The following is a 16,528-nucleotide window of genomic DNA, read 5'->3' on the forward strand; positions in this document are numbered from 1 at the left end:
AGAGTATGGGAGAAAAAATTAAATAAAATTGCTTCTCCCTGTCTCCTCTGACTGCCTTTACTTTCAGAGATAACCACCATTAACCACATACATCATATTATTTAGTTCTGTTATAGCACTTCTCCAATTTGTTACATATGTATGCATGTGCATGTATAAGTATATGTATATATAAAATTGTTTAGCTTCCATTTAAATGTGTGGGTTCAGTGCTCATTATAGGTCTCTTTTCTTTTCTTTTTACCACAACTTCTCATTCATTCTTGTATGGCTAGATTTTGTCATCAAATTTTTTCTCCTAGGGGATTACTGGGTGCTGTATTTCCTGAGTTCTTGTGAATCCGTGAATGCCTGTCTGACACCTTTACACTTTTTTTTTTTCACATCTTTATTGGAGTATAATTGCTTTACAATGGTGTGTTAGTTTCTGCTGTATAACAAAGTGAATCAGCTATACATATACATACATCCCCATATCTCCTCCCTCTTGCGTCTCCCTCCCACCCTCCTTATCCCACCCCTCTAGGTGGGCACAGAGCACCGAGCTGATCTCCCTGTGCTATGCGGCTGCTTCCCACTAGCTATCTATTTTACATTTGGTAGCGTATATATGTCCATGCCACTCTCTCACTTCGTCCCAGCTTACCCTTCCCCCTCCCCGTGTCCTCAAGTCCATTCTCTATGTCTGCATCTTTATTCCTGACACCTTTACACCTGAATAACATTTTGTTGGGCCTGCAATTTTTGGATCACACTTTTTTCCTTCAGAAACTCACATATGCTTTCCCTTCTTTCCCTGTATTTTAATGTTGCTATAAAGAAACATGAGGCTAGCCTTATTTATCAGTCTTTTAAGTAAATTTTTTTTGTTTCCTCTTTTCAGATGCCTAAGGAATTCTCTCAATTTTTTTTTTTTTTTAATGTTCAGTAATTTACCAGGGTTGATCTTGGTAGTGTTCATTCTGTCTCAAATTTCCTACAACATGGTCTACATGGAATATGCTTTTAATTATGGAGATTTAGTTCTTCCTTCATTTAAGGGAAAGTTTTTTTTCCTATTATATCTTTCATTTATTTTATACCACTTGTTATATCTCTACTTCAGGGATACCAGTTATCCTTTGTTTAGTGTCATCATTGGAAGATATCTATTATCTTGCAATTATTTTAATGCATTTATCCTAAGTACCCAGGTGCCAGCTCTCTGCCTGTCTCCCATATTGTGAGCCCTAGGGCCTCTGATAGGAGGCCTTGCAGACCATCCAGAATGATTGGATCCTGCCCAGGCATCACCATATCTGCAGCGGGACCTCTGCCTCCTGCCCCTGGGAACCAGCCCAAGCTCTAAGACCAGCTTTTCAGCAGCAATGGCCTCACCGTGGGCTTGGCCAGGTTTTCCTTTGTCCCTCAGCTCTTCATTTCAGCTCCCGTTTCCTATAGGTTCTGTTCTCTTTCATGCCAACTCAGATCTCAGAAAAGGATCAGGGATTGACCACCAAGCCCCCTTCTCCTAAGTTGCACTTCTAATTTTTTAGGTCCCAAACTCTTCCCTGTGTTTGCAGACCTCAGACCAAGCTGTGGGGAGTTGAGGGGTTTTCCCACTGACTGCACTCACGTGTTGGGTGGTCAAACTTACTCATCTTGCCAATTCCTTGCAGCCTATTGGTCTCACATCTCCAGTCTCAACCCCTATGGCCCTGATTCCTGGGAAGCACCTGTCCTTGTCATCCAAGGGGGGGACCTTCAGGAGTGCTGCTCCGTTCCCTACCTGCCCACTCACTTCCCTACATGCCTACTCTGAAGGGCACCTGATTCCTCACTCACCAGGGTTTCTCCTCTCAGGCGGTTGGTGCTCTGCGGAAGAGTCTCTCACTCTCAAATGAGCTGTAAGTTTCTAGTTTATTGGAAACATCTAGTATTTGTATGAAACTTGATAAAGTGTTGCATTGTTGGGGAGACATCCACAGAGAGCTTTTCTGTTAAGGTGTAATTGCTTTTATCACCTTTATGAAAAAAGTGCTCGTTAGCCTAGCTACTTGAAATGCACTTTTCCCCCTTCAATTTATTTTAAGGATCATTGAGATTTTAAAATATCTCTTGCGGTGGCTAAAACTTCCAAAACTATGTTGAATAATAGTGGTGAGAGTGGACAACCTTGTCTTGTTCCTGATCTTAGAGGAAATGATTCCAGTTTTTCACCATTGAGAACGATGTTGGCTGTGGGTTTGTCATATATGGCCTTTATTATGTTGAGGTAAGTTCCCTCTATGCCCACTTTCTGGAGGGTTTTTATCATAAATGTGTGTTGAATTTTGTCAAAAGCTTTTTCTGCACCTATTGAGATGATCATATGGTTTTTCTCCTTCAGTTTGTTAATATGCTGTATCACATGGATTGATTTGCGTATATTGAAGAATCCTTGCATTTCTGGGATAAACCCCACTTGATCATGGTGTATGATCCTTTTAATGTGCTGTTGGATTCTGTTTGCTAGTATTTTGTTGAGGATTTTTGCATCTATGTTCATCAGTGATATTGGCCTGTAGTTTTCTTTCTTTGTGACATCTTTGTCTGGTTTTGGTATCAGGGTGATGGTGGCCTCATAGAATGAGTTTGGGAGTGTTTCTCCCTCTTCTATATTTTGGAAGAGTTTCAAAAAGAGTCATGTACCACAATGTTCATTGCAGCTCTATTTACAGTAGCCAGGACATGGAAGCAACCTAAGTGTCCATCGACAGATGAATGGATAAAGAAGATGTGGTACATACATACAATGGAATATTACTCAGCCATAAAAAGAAACGAAATTGAGTTATTTGTAGTGAGGTCGATGGACCTAGAGACTGTCATACAGAGTGAAGTAAGTCAGAGAAAGAAAAATAAATACCGTATGCTAACACATATATATGGAATCTAAAAAAAAAAAAAGGTTCTGATGAACCTAGGGGCAGGACAGGAATAAAGATGCAGACGTAGAGAATGGACTTGAGGACATAGGGAGGGGGAAGGGTAAGCTGGGACAAAGTGAGAGAGTGGCATGGACATATATACACTACCAAATGTAAAAGAGATAGCTAGTGGGAAGCAGCCGCATAGCACAGGGAGATCAGCTCGGTGCTTTGTGTCCACCCAGAGGGGTGGGATAGGGAGGATGGGAGGGAGACGCAAGAGGGAGGAGATATGGAGATATATGTATATGTATAGCTGATTCACTTTGTTATAAAGCAGAAACTAACATACCGTTGTAAAGCAATTATACTCCAATAAAGATGTTAAAAAAAAAAAGATCTCTTGCAATAGTTATTTCCAACGTTGGTTTTATGCACCCAAAGGTAGTAAGATGGGTGGGCTTGGAAAGTCGTATTTCCTTCTCTCCTCAGGCAGAAGTGCTGTCTATTTTAGAGAGCCTTCTCCTGTCCTGTCAGCCTTAGTCACTGGTTTCTTATGCTCACAGCAAACTTTTTTCTTTCTGATTACACCCAACCCCATTGGCCTCATCAGAAAGGGAGCTGTTTACATGCCTATCTCTTCGTCCACTTAGCTGATGATATTCTTACTGGCACCCAGAATTACGTAGGGCCCAGGGAAGGCCCCAGTGTTTACTGAATGTTCAATGCCTTTCTAATCATCAGGGGGGAAAAAGCCCTTTTGAAATGCCTAGGCTGCCACGGACTGGTTATTGCAACCCAATTCCTGGTTTTCTCCCTTCAAAAATAATGCTTTGTTTCTGACCAGTGTTTTTAAAACAAAAATCTCAGCCAGTCTGACCTTCAGACTGAATATTTCCTCATTTATATGGTTGACTTGTTTGAAACACAATACAAAAGTGAATGGAATGATGATTTTTAAGTAAGGTTCTACTGACCCCAGTTTGAATAATTCTTTCAGCCCATTGGATGACAGAGCCTGGATATTAAGTGTCACTCAAAGGTAACTTGCAAAGCAGATAGATTACTATTGCTGGTAAACCATAACTTTTCATTCTTAAGCTGTGTCACTTTTAAATTCTTAACCCCAATGTCATAGCAATGTGTTGCCTTGAATAATAATTGTATTTCTCATAGGACGTTACCAATGTTTTTGCCTGACATTTAAGAGGAGCAGCTTTTTGATTTTAACCAAAGTATTTCCTTTTGAACTTTAAGGAAGAGCGTCTCTTAAGACTTTGACAAAGAGACATTTCTACCTGATTTCTACCTGAGCCAAAGGTTGTTCACTATTTACTAGAGTGGACCTCATCTTGGGTATTAATGAAGAGACTAATGGGAACAAATTGATCTCTTCATAATTTGTCAAGTGAAGTGCGGCTAGCTGAAAATTTCATTATCAGCACTGTTCTAAGGGAACTGTAAGAAAAGAAGTTAGCAAGAGTCAGTTTCATAAAGTTCCATTTCAGGGTGAGGAGGATTCTTGGTTGTCATTCATCAAAGAACCTACTGCAGTTTCTATGAGGCTGTAACAAATAAAAAAGTGATTTGTGAAGTTACTCTCAACTCCCTTTGAAATGAGGGAGAGCCTCATTCCATTTTCTGAAACTGAAATATGATTTAAGGAGCAGCATTAAGAATTGCTGCTCTAACTACTAAAACTACGATGTAGCCACACATTTATCGACATTGAGAGATATTCACATTATGTTAGTGTAAAAAGTGGGTTACAGAATAGGATATAAAGTATGATCCGATTTTTGTTTTTAAAAAGTATATGTATTTGGATGGGAAAAGTCTGGAAAGACATACTTGCATAATCACAATAAGAAATAAATAAGGAAAAGGATAAACATGCCAGCAAAAATGAGCGAAACATATCAACATATAATTCATAGAAAAGAAATGCAAATACACACAAAAAAGTAAGTATTTTATACTTTATTTGTAATCACAGACACAATTTAAAATGATAATGAGATACCTTTATTTTTGTTGATCAGATTGGCAAAAATGTTTAAAATAAAGGAATACCCAGTGTTCAGAAGGGAGAAGACAAAAGGCATGCCCATACATTCCTGGTGGTGGCTTATTTTAGCACAAATTAAAAAAAAAAAGTTTTGTTTACAACTTTATTGAGGCATAATTAACACAGAAAACTGCACACAGCACACTGTGCATAGCTTAGGCAAGGAGTACTCTATTTAAAGTGTGTGATTTGATAACATTTGACATATGTATATACTCATGAAACTACCACAGCCATCAAAATAATGAATGTACCCATCACCCTCCACAGTTTCCTCCTGCCCTTTGTAATTCTTTCCTCCTGCTCCTCCATGTCCTACCCTATCCCAGGCATCCACTGAGCTGCTCTCAGTCAATATAGATTGCATTTCCTAGAATTTTATACAAGTGGAAACATACCCTATGTACCCTCTTTTTTGTTCTGGCTTCTTTCATTCAGCATGATTATTTTGAGATCCATCCATGTACCTATAATTCCTTCCTTTTTATAGCTGAGTAGCCTTCCATTATGTGAATATTACCACAATTTTTTTTTTAAAACTCTTGAGTGTTAGGTTCTGTTTTTATCCCAATTTACAAGAATAGGAAACTGAGTTAGAGAGCTAAATTCACCCAGGGTAACTCAGATAATAAATGATGGAGACAGAATTTGAACCCAGACACCCTTACTCGAGAATTCCACATTCCCAATCACAAACTTTAAAATATCGTTTATATTATTTGTAAATGTCTTAAAGGCTCATCAACAGGGGAATGAGTTAACCATTTTACATTTATGTAATAAAATTTATACAAGCATTTAAAAATGATCTTGCAGAAGAAAATTTGAAAAAGACTTTAAGGACACATAATAAAATAACACTGGTTATCCCAAGTGTTATGAAATCATAGGTTATCTTAATTTTCTTCTTTTTTTTTCCCTTCCTTAAAGTTTTCAGATTTCTTGGCTTTGCTCATAAAGAAAAATAAATAAATAAAAAGGATTGCAGCCCCCGGTGCTTGCATGTACATTAGCCACGAATGAGTTCTAAAACTGGACCTTTGACCTACATTTCTGATGTTTGCAGCTTTCTTTTTCTTTTCCATTCTCACCTTTTCCATCTTTCCAGATTTGACTCTATCCTTTGTGGTCCAGCTCATGTTCAAACTTTCCTGGGATATCTTTTCTGCTTATATCTACCACCATTTTTCTGCAGCACATAGCAGTCTGGATAGGAGCTTTTAACCAGTCTAACGATTGTCCTTGGGTGGTATGCCTCTCTTCCGAGTCTGATTATGAACTTCTTGAGGGCAGTGCCAGACTCTGCATGATCCTATTCCCTCTTCTGTGGCCTGGGGCCACGGGGAGCACATTGTGATGGTAACATACCTTCATTTGAGCATAGGACCACACACTGACAAACTACTTCCTTGGTTGTTGGTTCAGTCATCCCTTTAGCAAACCCTCTGTGGTGGTAGTGGTGGGGACGGGAGGTCTGATAACCTGTGTTTTGCTGGGTAAGCCTCGCTGGGTAAGCAACTTCCTTGAATACCACAACTAGCAAGTAGCAGAGCAGGAATGAAAATACAGATATCCCTAGATATGCCAGCCATGGTTCTTTCTACTCTTACAAAGGCTGTTGGAATAGTCATGAAGCCTGGATTCCCAGCCTGAGCTCTCCTGTTCCACCCTTCTCTTGTCTGATTTCAGCCTCTTGTCCTGGGTGCCTCTGACTGCTTGTTTTCCAGCTTGGAGGTGCACACATGACCCTGGAGGCCATCAGTGCTTCCGTGGCTTATCTCCCCAGTGGGTTGGAAGAATCTGCTTTTGAAAAATAAGCCTGGCCTCTATTATTGGTTCACTTTCTCCAGACCCCAGGGAGTGAATTCTTAATTTCCCTCTGCTAACTTGAATGTCCTGGGCCTATTTATTTGGTTTCCAAACCCAAAGGAATGTGCAGCTCAGGTCTGTGCTTCCCTGGGCAGCGTGAGGCACGCTTTTCTCTCCTCTATGAATAAAGAGCTTTTCCACTGGAAGTTCCTTCCTGAACTCCCCACTGTTAACCCCACACATGTCCAGTGTGGTGCCATTGACCCTGGAATTTATAGATTTTAGAAGTCTAAGTGGATACTTTTCTGGATCCTGGGAGAAATTGGCCACTTGTTGGGAAAAGAGCTGCATGTCTCCAGTGGTGACCCTGGTAGATTGGGCAGGCTGACAGCAGACAGAATAAGACACTGGGGCCTCAGCCAAAGAGGTGGCTCTAGGAAGAGGCAATAGTTTTGGTTCCAGGCCTAGTTTTACTGGCTACTCACCCACTTTGCCTTTTGGAGCTCAGCAAGGAGGAGAGCTCACACTCATTCACCTCTTTCTCCTGGAACTTTGGCCTCCCTGCTTTATCCTCCCTGGTCTCTGTAACTGCCAACCCATGCTCAGAAGCACCTACCTCCTTATTTTGACTCATCCTTCTTTTTTTTGTTTCTTACCACCCCCGACATGGAGTCTCCTCTCCTCTCTTTCTGTGTAGCCCACCTGGCTCTCAAGACTTTGCTCCACTGTTCCCTCAACTTCACAGATTTGAGTTCTGCTCTTGGTGGCTTACCTCAAGTTCCTACTTCCTCCAGGAAGCCTTCCTGATAACTCCTACCCCATCAGTCTTTTCCCCTCCAGGGAACTCATCTGGTGGTTATTATATTTGGTTGTCACTTTATCATGACACTGCTTCCCTCCCTCATTTCCTCATGGTCAGGCAGCACATGTCTAAGACTCAAGGTCAAGGGTGTTTCTGTGATGCTCCTCACAGTACACCTGGTGATTGATCAGTGCCTTGAATTTTTAAGGTGTTGTGGAATCTCTTTAATTATAGCATCTCCTGATACTATAGTTCAGATGAGAGATACGAGAACTCTAATCATGGGGTAGAGAATAAGGTATTCAGGGATTAGTATAGATAGTGCTTAGAGTTCATGGCTATTGGGGAACAGAGGAGGGGAGATTTGAGAATTATCCAGGTTTTGGCTTAAGCAGCTGGGAGCTTAGTGAGGCCATTCATTGACTCAGAGAATATAGGAAGAGGAGTTGTGTGTTTTTAGCATAAGTGTGTGTGTGCTCTGTTATATGTGTGTGTGTGCAGGGGATTGTGGAGATGATGTGTTCCATTTTGGTCATGTTACACTGGAGGCACTTGCAGCCCCAAACCTCCCTTGGGCCAGGAGTCTTGGACAGAGAGTTGCTCCTCAGAGATTCCAGCTTCTTCTGTGCGTTAGCCAGGAGAAGAAAGAGCCAGAGCAATAAGCAAGCCAAAGTCTTAGTAATGCTGAAAGTCAAGTCAGGAAAATCGGTGCATTCTGTGTTCTCTGGCTTCTCTCCGAATCCCCATGCAAGTCACCTTTGACAGGCTGGTCATGGGCTGCTGGCCTCTGATATATAAAAGAATGGCTTTTTCCTTGGGACAATCAGCCATATTAGTTTTAATATTATTAAAAGGTGACATATACATGGGGAAATTTTAATTCTTACATGCACCATAAAAAACGTGCCCAAGGACTTCCCTGGTGGTGCAGTGATTAAGAATCCGCCTGCCAATGCAGGGGACACGGGTTCGAGCCCTGCTCTGGGAAGATCCCGCATGCCGCGGAGCAACTAAGCCCGTGCGCCACAACTACTGAAGCCCATGTGCCTAGAGCCCGTGCTCCTCAACAAGAGAAGCCACCGCAGTGAGAAGCCCACGCACCGCAAAGAAGAGTAACCCCCGCTCGCCACAACTAGAGAAAAACCCGCATGCAGCAACGGAGACCCAATGCAGCCAAAAATAAATAAATAAGTTAATTAATTAAAAAAACAACAACAAACAAAACGTGTCCAAGAACCTTTATTCTGATATGTTCTATCTTGGATGAAATATAGTACTTTTAATGAAGAGTTAGTTGAGTTACGATTTCTTTTTTGAGTCTAATGGTTAAAATTCAAACAACTCAGCAATCATTCCTGTCACCTCCATCTAATTTCATATTGCAGAAGACAGTGTTATCTGGAGGGAAGGCAAATACATAATTCACATTTAAATTTAATAGGGAATAGAGATTTGAAGATGAAGGGACATTGCAATAGTTTGTGTCTATAGCAATTCAAGCTTTCTCATGAGCTAGGGCCAGGCATGTCTGAGGACAGGAGGACAGGACACAGGGGTTCAGCTGGATGACATTCTGCATGACATGATACCATAAGCACTGCCCATGGAACTCAAAGTTTGAGTCCCTGAATTAAAAATGAAACCTCTCTGCTCTCACTCTTGGATTCCTGTGGCACTCCAAATCACCATTCTGGAATTTTTAAGCCGTGTGGGCAAAAAGCCCCCAAGATGAGGAATATAATCTTCAGCCATCCTCACAATCCCTTAAAGACAAAAGCCAAAGGCACAAGGGTGTTTATGTCAATCTTCTCTAGATGAGCATAAAGCTATGAATAAGCAAGATAACCAGCCCCAGGGAACAGAAATCATATTCTGGTTAAGTTACTCCTGCTGTGGTCCAATTGGTAGAGAGAGAAGGCCAAACCCTGGAAAGGTGCCAACTTGCCCTTGGCTAGGGCCTTATTGGTATCGTGCAGCCTGATGTGGTCACTGCTTTTCAGTAATATGTGTCCAGAAACCTGAGCCAGGTGGCCAGATCCTCAGAAGTGAAGACACTAACTGTGTGAGCCTGTTGTGTAAGTGGAGAGCAGATCATGCATTTACAGTGGAAACACCTAGATGGTGACTAGAATGCTTCAGCTCGTCACTCAGGGCATATCCATCTCTGGATAGCATTTCTGGAAGGATATCACCCCAATCTGCTGTGTGACCAAGGAATTAGAGCCAAGGGGGAGGCTTAAGCTGGGCCCTGGTGGAGTCTGATGAACCATTTTCAGCTCACAGAGGAGGACACATCCCTGGTGGCTAGACGTCCAAGCCCCAGGTGCTGGGCCTCCCTCCCAGGCACTGCTGGACACACATCCTGATCTTTGAGCCGTCATTTCATAGCCCTGGCTCCCTGAGGCTACACCCAGTCATGTCCATGACCTGTAGCATCTCAGCCTCCACCTAACAAATTGGATCCTGACTTCCTTCTGTGGCTGGCTTACCTCTTCTCTGGCAAACTGACTTAGGTTTGTACGCAGAAATTCTCTTTATTTACAAATTTAAGGATAATCTGAACTTTCCCTACTCTTAAATGATGATTATACAAATCAAGACCATTATGACATGGAAACTGTAGAAACTTCGAAAAAATACGAAACAGATAGTAATACCATAAAAAAAGGATACACAGTTTTATGTAACCTCTTATGGCTGTAAAAAAATGTGTGTGTATATGGATAAGAAGGACCAGGGATTATGGAGAAATGTGAACTTGATATGATTTGATAGTGGAATTTTATGTGTCATAATTTCTCCTGACATTATAAACATGTTTTCATCATCAATGACAAAAAAAAAATGCCTTGACTTTATATGCATGAGCTCCAACCAGCCCTGAGGGAGCAATCAGTCCATCTGGGTCAGAAGAGGCTGGAACCGGCTTCTGGAACCAGCTTCTGGCCTCTCCTTGGATTCCAGCCTCTGTGATCAGAATCTGCACTTTTTGCCTAAATACACACCCTGCCTTGCTCAGACTCCACTGGGAGCGTTTCAGCGTTCTTGGGAACTTGGTTTGCAGACTCCAGCGCTGGGTATTCTGATGGGTCTGATGTCAGTGCCTCACCCAGAGATCAGTTGATTTCTATTTCAGACAGATTCTCAGGCTTGAGCTCCTCAAATGAGAGATCATGATGGGGAAGTTGGCTTTCAGCTCCCAGCTCCAAAAAGGAAAAATATGTTTCACTGAGCCCCATCCATGTTTTTGAATCTCTTTTTCTGATGGGCCCTTCTGTTATTCAACACTCTATGACTTTTCCATTCCTCTCTCCCTAAACAAAGAAACCTTTCGTTTATTTACTCGATCAAGTGAGATAAGGTCAGTGAAAGTGTTTTGTAAAATGCGGAGTGATGCCCAATGTAGAGGGTTACTCGTGGTTATTTTACCAGAACCTATTTTGAAGGATCTAACGAAGGCATTAAATTTATAAAAGAGTTAACACTGTAGAGTTCTAATATATGTCTGCTCATCAAAGGAGGTGGGAAGTGAGTTGGGCAAAGCAGAAGACAGACTCCGTGTTGAAAGATCACTCTGGCGCATTAGAGCTTTGAGCATGTTGTCGATTATGTGGGTGACTGGCGCTGGGGCGGGTATGGGAGACCTCCTGGGGAGGTGTCCGGAGAGAAGGACTGAAGCATAAAGGTCTCTTAAACACTCATGCCTTCGTGTCCTCCTGTGTCAAATGACGGGGTTGTCTGGGTGATCTCCGAAGGCACTCCTAGGTGTCATGTTTGTGACTCACAAAAACTTAATTGAGATATTTGGTTCCCCTGATCTGACATTTCCTCACAGTGAGACACAGTAAGTCACATGTTGCCTTTGTATAATAACCACAACTAAGAGTTGAAAATCAAAAGGAAGTATTGTGTGGTGAGGTGTCTGAGATTTGTGGTTTCTTCTTTATTGGGAGGTCTGGTTTGTAACAGATAGTTACGAAGGTACACTCTGAGGCCAGTGCCCCCAGCATACAGAGAAGTTCATATTCATGCCTGGTGGGCAGGCGGAGAGAAATTACAGCATGAGAGATGGAAGAGGTTGAAGACAAGAACCTGATGTGGTAGAGCTCAAGTTTCTACCAGGAGAAAGTTTGGCCTCTGAGGATGCAGCTGTGGCCTCAACCCATAAAATGATCACAACAATCTAATTCTAGTACTTTTCATGGGTCTGAGCGTATAATGTCTCCTCACAATAAAGATGCCCTAGAGGAGAAAAGCCAGGATGAGTTCCTTTATTTTTATGCATTGTGGGTCCTCAGCCCAAGAAAGCTGCAGAAGTTATGGGGTTGGTTAAACTTAAATTGTGGTTAGGAATTACCCACAGATCAGAACATTAACTGATGATTCAAATTCCCTTGTGTCCTGCTGAATGGGGCTTTGATGGATATGGCTGCAGAGTGGTCTGTTTCATTGCATGTCGTTCTAAGGCCATACCTGGGCCTTATATTTAATGTTATGTAGAATAAAATTATATACAAGCTGATTCCATGTGTCTATAAAGTGTTAGGTAATATCAGTTGGCATGTATATAGGTATACACAAATATATATGGTAAGTATAAATACAATAAAATTCGGAAGGAAAAAAAGTTCAAACATGAACAAGGTTTAAAGTCTTATTTAAGCTTTATAGCAGGTTTACAGATTTCTTTGTGCCCCTCTTAACAGCTGTCCTCGACTATTGGAGGGTTGGGTCATTGACTGAAGCGCCATATCCCCTGTCCCAGGCTCGTGCTGCATATGGCACTGTGGAAGGGCCAGCTGTGGCTGGAGCTGAGATGGTCTGGATAAGGCTCATCTTTCAGAACATAAGCTTGACTGCAGGCACCAACATAATGTCTAGACCCCAAATCTCAGCATTGTTACTGTCTGCTGACAGCATTGCAGTAACAAAAAAGATCAGTTCCATACAAAGTGATTAGTTGAGAACCAGCTATTGACAGCACCTATAGACGATTTCAATGCCAGCTGTAGCCCTTAACCTAAGGAATTTACTGTTTCTGAATTCTGGAGGTTGCATAGTTTTAGTAAACAGAGTTAGTAGAGAGAAACGTACAGATGATGGGTCACTGGAGGGGGAAGGGGAGAGAAAGATTAGGGAACAGATGACCAGGAAGCCCAGATCTGCTACTGGGGGGAGGCTATGGGCACCCATCGTAATTTTGAGAATTTTCCTAAAGCGGAAGTTTGAGAATCCAAAGTAGGGAAAGAAGCAAAAATGATGCAGGAGTACAAGTGCATTTCTAGTAAAATAGTATAAATATGTTTGCAATTCAGTCCATTTCTAGGTTTTTAATCTGATTATCCTCTGGGATAGAGCTGGACCATGGTGACCATGAAAGTTTGGTCTCAAGTCTCTGAGGTGTGGGAGCCCCAGCCAAAAAGCCTCAAACTGATACCCAAGGCTTCTGATTCCTTTGAGTGGCTTTTGGGATAGAGCCACAACAGGAGATTTTATCATATAAAAAGATCTTTCGATTTTGTTATTATTTATTTCCAAATAGCCTTGGAAACCCAAGAGTAAAGATCATAAGCATTAACAAAATGCCAGGAAAAAGTAAAAAGAAACATAAAATTCAAACACTTACCAAGCATCTACTGTGCCAGGTACCATGTGCAACATGATTCACTCCTTATAATTATGTATGTTGCATGTATGAGGTATGTTTTATTATCCCCGTTTTATAGATTAGTCATTAATTAGGACAGCAGCCAAAATGGAAAGCACAGCTAAACAGGTTGAGAGCTGAACTGTCAAACATGACACGCTGGTTAATGGCAGGTTATTGATGGATATTACCTGGCTGATGGGTCTTCAATAAACTCTTTTTTTGGCGGGGTCTTCGATAAACTTTGCATCGACTTTGGCTCAGGAAAAAGTCTTTGGTGAAAACAAATTTATCTGAAGTAAACATCGCGATATTATGTTTTAAGTCTCATGTATAAAAATTCAAATACAGAGTACACATATAATTTCCCCCTTCTTTTTAGGTCTCTTTGATTTTAAAACTGCTGTAACAATCACAGTCAATTTTAAAGTGTTGATGATAACGATACCATCCTGAATTTTTATGGAGACTTTTTTTCTTGCAAGGACCTTGAAGTGCTAAAAATGTCGTCATCCATATAGGCAAACCTCGGGAACATCTAATTTAGCAAAAGTCAGTGATAAATTCTTCTGGTGCCATTCTCCATGTCTTTGAATATAGTAGAACACCCTGGAAATGAGAATGTTTATTCTACAGCAATTGACTGCTGGTAATATGGTTAGGTGGTATAATTCCACTTGTATTTACCATTTATCTTTTAAATAGCTGTTGGGATTAAAAGAATCCTTTCTGTTTTCTTCCTATTTCTAAAGTGGTAGGTATTACCCACAGTTTAGTGCTTTCTCCAGGTGGGCGAAGGAAACACTGTCTTTAGCTAACTTCATCTTTGTGCTGCTGAGCACCTTTCACAAACAAAACGTGAATTAGAAGAAAAATTGGAATCTTAAAGGCCGAAACACACAGTTCCTGCACAAAGGAAAGCAGCAGAAACCGTGAGGTCACGTACATGAGTGAAGGATGCCAGGAGCAGATATGGGCCTCCCTGGGCTCTGCGGAGCCCACTCACCCATTAATTGCCCAGCCTGGTCAGAAACTCCTGGGAGGAGACTGAGGGTGTCCCATTGTTTTTTTTGTTTTTGTTTTTTTTTTTTACAGATTACAAAGTCATTCTGTTTCACTGGATGATTGTGAACAGTTCAGTCTTTGCGTTTTATTTCAATTTTCAATGACTTAATCAACGACACTAAACTTCGTCCACAATAGCAGCATTATGTTTAAGAGTCAATCAAATGCCAGACAGTGTCATTAAATGGAACAGCACAGATGGCAGGATCTGTGGGAGCTGGAGAGCGGGTGTGAGGTAGTCCGGGCTTCTCAGGGACGTGGTCAGGGCCTGACCTCGGACCCCTGCCCCATGCCCTCTGCTGCCCGGTTGCTGATGGCCAGTTCCTCACTCTTCCCTACATCAGTGCCATCACGTCCCTGGGCCTTCTTCCCGCCCCTCCCACTGATCTAAAGCCTCCCTGTGCTTTAAGTTCCAACTTAGATCAGTTCCCTCACAAAACCGTCTCCTATTCCCTGCTCATTGCTAGCCCCTGGTGATGACAAGAACCCCAATTATACTTTGGAAATAACTCTTTGTTTCTGTATCTGAGGGTAGATCTGCTAAGCCTCAGCCCAGGCAGGATCTAAAGGTAGAGACATGTCTGGATTACATTTGAGGATGAGGCTTAATTGCCAAGGTACTGGGGAGCCTGAGGAGAGAGGGGGAGGGGGCTCATCTCCAGAAAGGTGGCTAGGCTCTACCTTGAGGGGGGGGGTGGAGGGGTGCTGGGAGGCCGGTGGACCCCCAGACCACGGAGACAATGGCGAATGTGCTCAGTATGGGTGGCTGGTTGCACAGCAACCTTGGGCTGAGTGATGTCCGACACCCGCAGTGATCTTCTCCTTGGCTCTCTATTCCTAATTCCCAAAGGGAGGACCTGCTTGCACTGTGTAAAGGCCTCTGATCCGGGGTGTCTTTTCCAGGTGGAGCTTGGACCCATCAGGAGAGTCATGGCTGAAAGGCATGGAAGAGTGGGGATCTGGTCCTGTAAAATTCCAGAGAATCGGGATACCTGTTTAATTTAGTATTCAAACTGGGACACTTTGGGTGTTAATGATTATGCTGGGACCAGAGGTGTAAACCTGGACTGTCCTGGGCAAACTAGGTGGGTGACACCCTGACCCAGAAGCCACCTAGCATGATGACCGTTCACAGCCTCTCTCTGGCTCCTCTGTACTGGGTCACCACAGGTTTAAATGTCACACCGTGCAGAGGAAGAAATGAAGAGAAAGGAACTTGCAAGAGGGTCCTAGAATGGTTGATGGATGCAGATGCAGCCATGAGCTCACGCCCCTGTCCCAGCTTAGTGATGAAGATCCCATCGGTGACACCCTGAAGCGCTCCTTCAGAGGAGCCTGTCTCAGTGCCGGGAACTCTGCTCAGTACTCTGCTCAGTACTCTGCTCAGTACTCTGCTCGGTACTCTGCTCAGTACTCTGCTCGGTACTCTGTAATGGCCTATATGGGAAAGAATCTAAAAAAAAAAAAAAAGAGTGGATATATGTATATGTATAACTGATTCACTTTGCTGTACACCTGAATCTAATACAACATTGTAAATTAACTATACTCCAATAAAAATTTAAAAAAAAAGGGGGGGGGGTCCTGTTTCCTGGAGGTGCCTGGGCAATGCTGCCTGTCTTGGAGCTCGAGCCAAGGGCACCTTCAAAGACACTGCCCCAAGACAAGGACTCAGAGCTCCTTGGAGCCCTGCTGATTTGTGGACCTGAAGACCTAAACTCATAAATGCGACAGAGGGTCTCTTCCGCTGTCCACTTGCTCGGCCCACAAAATTGTTCTCTGGTCTAAAAGCAGGGCGCTATCTCTTCTCCTGGGGCGCGGGGGCGGGGTTCCCCATGCTGTTGCCCTGTTTCCCCCTGAATTCCAACAACGCGTAGGGCCTTCATGTCATCAGAGTCACTTTCCAAATGAGCAAATTGTGTTTTCTTCTTCGTTGAACCTGGTATTTGAGCCAATCTGTGCAGGCGATTTCCTCCTCTTTGTTTTCCTGACCCTGAGCACTCCTGGCCGCACCGTAATTATTGGGCTGCGCCCCCTGCTGGGAGCACAGCTCCTGTTCAACAACAGTAACGATTTCGCTGAACATGAAAACAAAAAGGCCCCAATTCTGGGATTTTTGTCTCCCTTTTAGATGTTGGTTATTTACAAGAAGTCTTCATTTCAGTGTTGAGTTAGCATTTCTGGCATTGCTTGGGAAGCCACAGCCTGAGCCGTGTCCTCTGCTCTACCCCCAGAAGAGAGCCAGACGG

At 42.6% G+C, this 16,528-nt stretch overlaps 1 protein-coding gene across 2 annotated transcripts in view; it reads left to right on the forward strand.

Moving 5' to 3' along the window:
- Window positions 1-16,528, forward strand: part of LOC309644099 (uncharacterized protein) — a 391,248-nt gene that overhangs the window by 86,671 nt on the left and 288,049 nt on the right. The window lies entirely within an intron of this gene.

Source organism: Balaenoptera physalus (genome assembly GCF_965194825.1).
Source record: "Balaenoptera physalus genome assembly, chromosome: 15".
In the NCBI taxonomy this organism is placed as follows: domain Eukaryota; kingdom Metazoa; phylum Chordata; class Mammalia; order Artiodactyla; family Balaenopteridae; genus Balaenoptera; species Balaenoptera physalus.